Below are 7,083 nucleotides of genomic sequence, written 5' to 3'. Positions count from 1 at the left end.
ACTTCAGTAGCTAAAAGATAAATTATACTGAAAACTGAGTCAACCAAATAGCAACCTTGCTGAATTTTCTTACTTTCTTCAGCTAAAAAAACCTAGATAGTTGCCATAACATCAAACCATGTCTGCCATTCTTCATATACTTTATGGATTTCTTCCCTTATGAATGTTTATAAATCAAATGGTGGTGTGTCTGTCGCCTGCAACAGACATCTCTCTGGGACCTAACTACTACCTTAGTTGAACTAGTCAGCAGTATTAAACTCCATTCTTTGCAAGCTTAAAATCTTTCCCCTCTCCAGCTTTGTTGGGTTGTTTTATTTTTTCTCTTGAAATAAAAGGCACGATTTGTGAGGGGTATTTCAGAAGATTGATTGTCTTAAAATACAGTCTACAAAGGTCGACAGTCCCACCATTTAAGATTTCTGCTCTCTACTCATGCAACATCCTCTAGGTAATCTGCTTCAACGCTTAACTGAGAAACAGTGAAGTCTTGTGTGAGGTCTTCAAGCTAGAAAGAAAAAAAATAGGGAAATTACTAATATTAAAATTTAGATTAATGTATGTTGTCTGTTAAATACATTATTTTTGTTTTAAAAAGGCTGTATCAGTGACTTTAGGAAACATACAGTGCAAAATATATATACAATAATACAATAGCAGAGTTGGAAGGGACCTTGGAGGTCTTCTAGTCCAACCCCCTGCCTAGGCAGGAAACCTTATACCATTTCAGACAAATGGCTACCCAACATCTTCTTAAAGATTTCCAGAGTAGGAGCATTCACAACTTCTGAAGGCAAGCTGTTCCACTCATTAATTGTTCTAACTGTTGGGAAATTTTTCCTCGGTTCTAAATTGCTTCTCTCCTTGATTACTTTCCACCCGTTGCTTCTTGTTCTACACTCAGGCGCCCTGGAGAACAGCTTGACTCCCTCTTCTTTGCGGCAACCCTTGAGATATTGTAACGCTGATATCTGTTATTGAAGAAAGGTCCCGTTCAGAATGTGGCATAATCCAATCTTGATCCAAAGTTTCAGATTAGCTTCAATTTTGCTTTCAAATTGGCAGCGAGAAATAAACTAAACTAAAAGGCTCATACCTATTAGCAGCCATGGTGGTGCAATGGTCAGAGTGCAGTATTGCAAGCTAATTCTGCCCACATTCTGGTTTTGATCCTGACCGGCTCAGGTTGACTCATCCTTCCATCCCCCCACCGAGGTTGGTAAAATGAGGACCCAGATTGTTGGGACAATATGCTGACTCTGTGAACTGCTTAGAGAGGGCTGTAAAGCACTGTAAAGCAGTATATAAGTCTAAGCGTTATTGTTATTCTTCAGGTAAGATTATCGTACCCTGCCTATCTTGAATATCTGGCCATCAACCACTTCAAATATTGTATTCTGGGACTGGGTTAACTAAATGAAATTCTGTCACTTGTAGCCAGGTTTTTCGGTGCAGGTTTTTCCTACTTTGTCAATGGAAGAAGTATGACTAGATTTTGTATTTAGCAATAGCAATAGCAGTAGACTTATATACCGCTTCATAGGCCTTTCAGGCCTCTCTAAGCGGTTTACAGAGAGTCAGCATATTGCCCCCAACAATCTGGGTCCTCATTTTACCCACCTCGGAAGGATGGAAGGCTGAGTCAACCCTGAGCCGGTGAGATTTGAACCACTGACCTGCTGATCTAGCAGTAGCCTGCAGTGCTGCATTTAACCACTGCGCCACCTTGGCTCCCCCATTTTGCCATGCCTTCTAAAGCAGCAGGGCTTCTTTTCAAGCACAATATTAGAGCCGTGATGGTGAATACAGGTGGCACATGGAGCCATTTGTCAGGGCACACAAGTCATTGCCCTGCCAGCTGGCCAGCCTTCTTTTGAGGCCATTTTTCGCCCTCCGCAGCATGCGAAAACTGGCCCTACGGGCAAACCAGAAATCACTTCCAGTTTGCTCGTGGGGCCGTATTTCGCCCTCCGGAGCCTTCGGGGAAGCCTCCTGAAAGCTCCTGAAGCCTCCGGAGGGTGAAAAACGGACCTATGGGGAACCCGAAGTTCGACTTCTGGGGCCTTCAGGCTTCTCTGAAGGCTCCGGAGGGCAAAAACAGGCCCTATGAGCAAACCAGAATGAGTTCTGGTTTGTCCGTAGGTCCATTTTTTGCTCAAGGAAGCCTCCTGAAGACTCAGGAGGTCGAAAATCGCTCCTATGGACAAATCGGAAGTCACCATTCCCAAACTTCCGGGTTCCCTGTAGGTCCATTTTTTGCCCTCCGGAGCCTTCAGGGAAGCTCCTGAGGCCTCCGGAGGGCGTCGGGGAGAAAGCTGTTTTCGCCCTCCCCAGGCTCCTAGAAAGCCTCAGGAACCTGGGAAGTCCAAAAAAGTCATGGCAAATGTAGGGTGGGGGTGTTGCTGGTCGCGCACATGCGTGCAGGTGGTGGTGGTGTCGCATGCATAGCATTATGGGTGTGGCACGCCGGCGCACGACCCCCCCTTGTGCTCCCCCCACTTTTGGCACGGCAGCCAAAAAAGGTTCGCTATCACTGTATTAGAGTATACAGATGATACTTTCGTGGTCATTGTTCTCATTAGTTTTCCCCCTATTGCTCATTTTGTTATTTGTGAGCTTTATTAAAAGCTGCAATCGTATAGATGACTGCAAAAAACAGTGCATGCATTGTGTTCCCTTTTTCTCTAGCTCTTCCCATTCATGCCAACAGTTATACTAATCAAAGATGAAAAACGTATGGTGGTGTTCAAACTGGAGTTTATTACATTTAAGATCCTAAATGAGGATTTGCTTTTTGCTTATAAATTGTGGACTGAACGAAGTAAAATCAGCTAGGATCTTAGACCTGTGCATCATATTAATATTTGAGTTTCTGATCATTTAGCACTGCTTACACTAATGCAAAAAGCCACACAGAAGCAAACAAATGCAGTCCATATGCATTTGTAACAATTAGTATTTCTGCAATTCCTCCTTTATATTTTTGTACAAACTGGGGACCTGCACAAACAAGTATGGGAACTGCTCACTTATCTTGGAGTAATATTCTCAATTCAGCTACAAAAATATCATCTTCCTTCCCTTTTCTTTACCATATGATTGTCTCAAACCTTTGTTGTTTTAAAACATATCCTATATTGAAATCTGCTAATATTCAATAGCCACCTCATTTATATTTTATTGGGAACAGTTCTGGATCAAAAGCAATATATTGACAGTGTGTTTGTGTGTGTGTGTGTGTGTGTGTGTGTGTGTGTGTGTATCAATTTGTGATATTAATTCCTTTGCAAGTAATGGTTTATTTTGCTATGTACTACATAGATATATCATCAACCCCAATTAGAGTGTTAAATTAAAGCAAATCATACCTTTTCACTAGTAATGAAGTCTTCTATTTCCATAGAAATATCATCTATTTCTTCATCAATGCTGACTTCACTTTTCTCTGACCGATGACTGGTGCTATAAAAAAAGTTAAAATATGAAAATTAAATGTTCATATTACATAAATATTATTGCACTGAAATTTGTCTTGAAACAGTACAATATATGATTTATAACATTACAATAAACATGGAGGCAAAGAACATTTAATCCCATTTATTCTTTTTTGAAACCTCTACAAGAAAAATCTGAAATCCAGAGATATAAGAAGCCAGAAGCATTTATTACACAATAACATAAATCCTGATTTCCTTTTGAAATGATTTAGTACTTGTGCAATGAAATTTATTATAAAGGATTTATTCCTACATATAATATTGTGCATATAAAATGATACATAGACTACTTCAAACAAAGTTCATAACTTGGCATCAAATCCAATTTGATATTGATTTACAAATAATTTTGCTCCTAAAAACTCATCTAAGCATTTAATCAGATGCAATGTCAACTGACTTTACAGTTAATGACATATGAATTGCCAGATATCAAAGAATTTATAAAATTAACCAAACTTAAAATTTTATAAAATGTTTAAAATATTAAATATAAAACTAATTTTCAAGCCCCGCTTTTTAAAGTGTAAAGCACTTGAGTAAATTGAATAGTGCTACTGCAGAAAACAATTATAACAATGAAGAGATTTAGGTGAGTTTTCCTGAAAAAAATGATCTCCATTTTGTATTCCTGTGCATAGCATGGCCAAGCAAGATTAGATTTCTAAAAGCAAGCTTTTCCTCCAGCTGCTTCTGTTAATTAGCTATTTCCCCATCCAATTTATCTCAAGTGTTATCTCTCTCCTTTGGAAATACTCAATCATAGCAGGCCTGAAAGGACCAGATAGGTAAAATTGCCTGGATTGAAGAAGTGGGTATTTCTCAAGGAGTTTTCCAGAAATTGAAAGAGGGAAACAGTCAGAATGCCTGTCAATTTCACTCTACTCTCTTTCCTTGGCCTACTGTACTCCTCCAAAACTGTAACAGTAAGAAAATAACCAAAACTGTCCATATCAGTCAGTTTTCTCCTACTCCTGTTGCTGCCACAATACAATCATAGCCAGGGCAATTGCAAAAAGAAATGTCTAGTTGCAATAACATGGACACATCTTTTTCATGTTTCTATCTGGCTGTGATGTTTAAGCAGAAACACTATTGAAAACATAGTGGGATGGCAACAGCATCTGTCCCATTTGAGGAGAGAGGGGCAAATGGCCCCCCCCCTATTCTCCAGGAGCTGCAGCTCAGAAGGCGGGGAATGTCTCCCAATGACATTTTTCAACTCTTTTATAGGTCGGCCAGAGGAAATGCTGAATTGTGTTTAATGCCTTTTCTCAAGATTCTGAACTTGGCAGAAGAAAAAATAAAAGGATGCAGATAGGTTTCAAAAGATTGGAAAGCTTAAAACGGGGGCACGTCGAAGTATCCAGTGACTTAGTATGCAAGGATGCATAAAATGAAAGTAATAATCTGTCCGCCCAGAGCAGCCTTCCTCAGTTTAATGCCTTCTAGATGTGGATATTAGGTGTGATTTATGTGAGTTCTAATTCAGTATTTAGCATGGATCATAAATATTTAGAACAGCATTGAGCATTTTGTGCGTCTTTGACTAATATCTCTATTTTGTCAGCTCCAGAGATTGAGGACTACTAACATTAAAAAAAAACTCATAAAATATAAATAATGAACATAGAAAAAATATTAAACATCTATATGAAAGCCAGACATGATAAAAAGACATATTGGTGTTAAAAACAATCCATGCTATGTTCTTAATTTCCGAATGCGGACTTTCACAGTCAGTTCTTTGATTCTGTATGAAAAGCTATAAAGGATATAAGCTCATTTAGATTTCAGAGGATAGAAATAGGATAATTATTTAATTGTTCATCTTTTTTCCAAGTTCTTCCCCTGAATCAGTCAAAGAAGGCAAACAAGTTCAGCTTTCTATTCAGTAGCCCTAAATGAAAACATTTAAATGCATCCTGTATGCATTTTAGATGACAGAATTGTGACATCTGCATCTATGTCATAAACAACATTGTATTATGATTACTTAAACTTCTTCTTTCTCAACTAATTTCCTGTACATGTATTGAAATATAATTCCCCAAACACCTACGGTACTTAATTTGATCATGCTACAGTCCAACACATTGGAAGGCACCACTATGGGAAAGACTGTGTAAATACAATATCTTTTGTGCTTTTTTTGAGTTTGGGAATAATTGAGGTCCATTTTCTTCTTTTAAAAGTCATTTTCATGGAAATATAGGTGGGAACAACCTTTTCTGGATTTCTACATTCTTGAGAACAGTTCAGATTTGGCCATAAGGCATTTTCCGACCCGTTGACTCATATTATTGTCCATTTATATCATTGTACAAATGTGACAAATGAAGATGAAATGAGATAATGCTCGGAGAAATCTTCATGCCAGATTCCAAATTTCCACTGGATTTGATTCAGCGTTTCCACATTCGTACACATTCACAAAGTTTGGCTCCATGTGTAATTAAAAAGGCTTGGTCCCAATAGCAAGTATCGTTTCCAGTATACCATTAGAGCTGAAAGCCTTCTGGTGAACTTCATCAACAAGAATGTTGAAAGTCTCTTTGGGAAACACTGAACAGACACAAATGTCTCAGGCCAAATATTGCTTTAACTTATGGCCCATGTAGTTCCATAGACATCATGGGGATTATATTAAGGTCAGTGAATTTAAAATATAGTATTCATAGCTTGACCTAAAAAATCCAATTCACTTTTAAGATATTCCTACAGAACTTGGTGTTAGCTCAGAGATAACAGGTTTTTTTTTTCTAAACTATTGTCAGAGCAGAATAACTGTAGGGGAAAGTCTGCAGAATACTTTCAGGAGACAGAATGTGATGATTTTGCATCTGAGTGAGAATGAAAGTGTGATTTTTTTTTTCAAACAGAAAGAGAAGATCAGGCTACATTCAATGTTACACAAAGAGATGTTTGATCAAGACCTCAGAGCTTTTCATCACTTTCTCTCCACCACCCCACTTCTGCACTTTCTCCATAACAGATTAGGAGGAGGGTAAAACATGAGGTGGAGGATAGAATTAATTCCACTAGCCAAAGATATTCCATTAATTGAATAACACTATTATATAAGACCCATGGACTGGGCTGAATCAGTTTAACTCCAACAGGCATCTGGAAATCACTAAAAGCTGGCATTTTGGGAGAGTACTATTACTACCGCACCAAAAAAGAAAAAAAGGGAGTTTAACATTTAATAGAGAAGGGCTCTTCCTGGATAGAAGATGTAAAGAGTCAATTGACCAGTTTAATCTTAGTATAAGTCCCTGAATCCCTGATCCATCCCTCTGCAGGTGTCTCTGCCTATTACTTTAATTCTCACTTCATTGGAACTTACTTGCAACTAGGGTAGCAACATATAAGAATTTGAATTGTCATTCCTTTGTTAGCTCCATTTCCACTGAAATGGCTATATGCCCATCTGAGTCTGTGTTGCAACCATTTCAAAGGTGGCATTCAGCAGGTTCTGGCCAGTTCTGGAGAACTGGTAGTGGACATTTTAAGTAGTTGAGAGAACCTGAAAATACCATCTCTGTCTGGCCCCACCCCCCATCTATTCTCTGCCTCCCAA

General features: G+C 38.6%; 1 long non-coding RNA gene across 1 annotated transcript; it reads right to left on the bottom strand.

Annotated features, from left to right (window-relative positions):
- Positions 1–331: 331 nt before the first annotated feature.
- Positions 332–3,457, bottom strand: LOC116508272. Its single transcript, XR_004255303.1, has 2 exons — positions 3,369–3,457; positions 332–508 (listed from the first exon to the last, which is right to left on the bottom strand). It is a non-coding gene; the product is annotated as an uncharacterized LOC116508272 (long non-coding RNA).
- Between the last annotated feature and the right edge of the window lie 3,626 nt (positions 3,458–7,083).

Source organism: Thamnophis elegans, chromosome 4 (genome assembly GCF_009769535.1).
Source record: "Thamnophis elegans isolate rThaEle1 chromosome 4, rThaEle1.pri, whole genome shotgun sequence".
NCBI lineage: Eukaryota > Metazoa > Chordata > Lepidosauria > Squamata > Colubridae > Thamnophis > Thamnophis elegans.
Note: the sequence above shows the minus strand (reverse complement) of the source record. Positions and strands in the feature narration are given on the sequence as shown.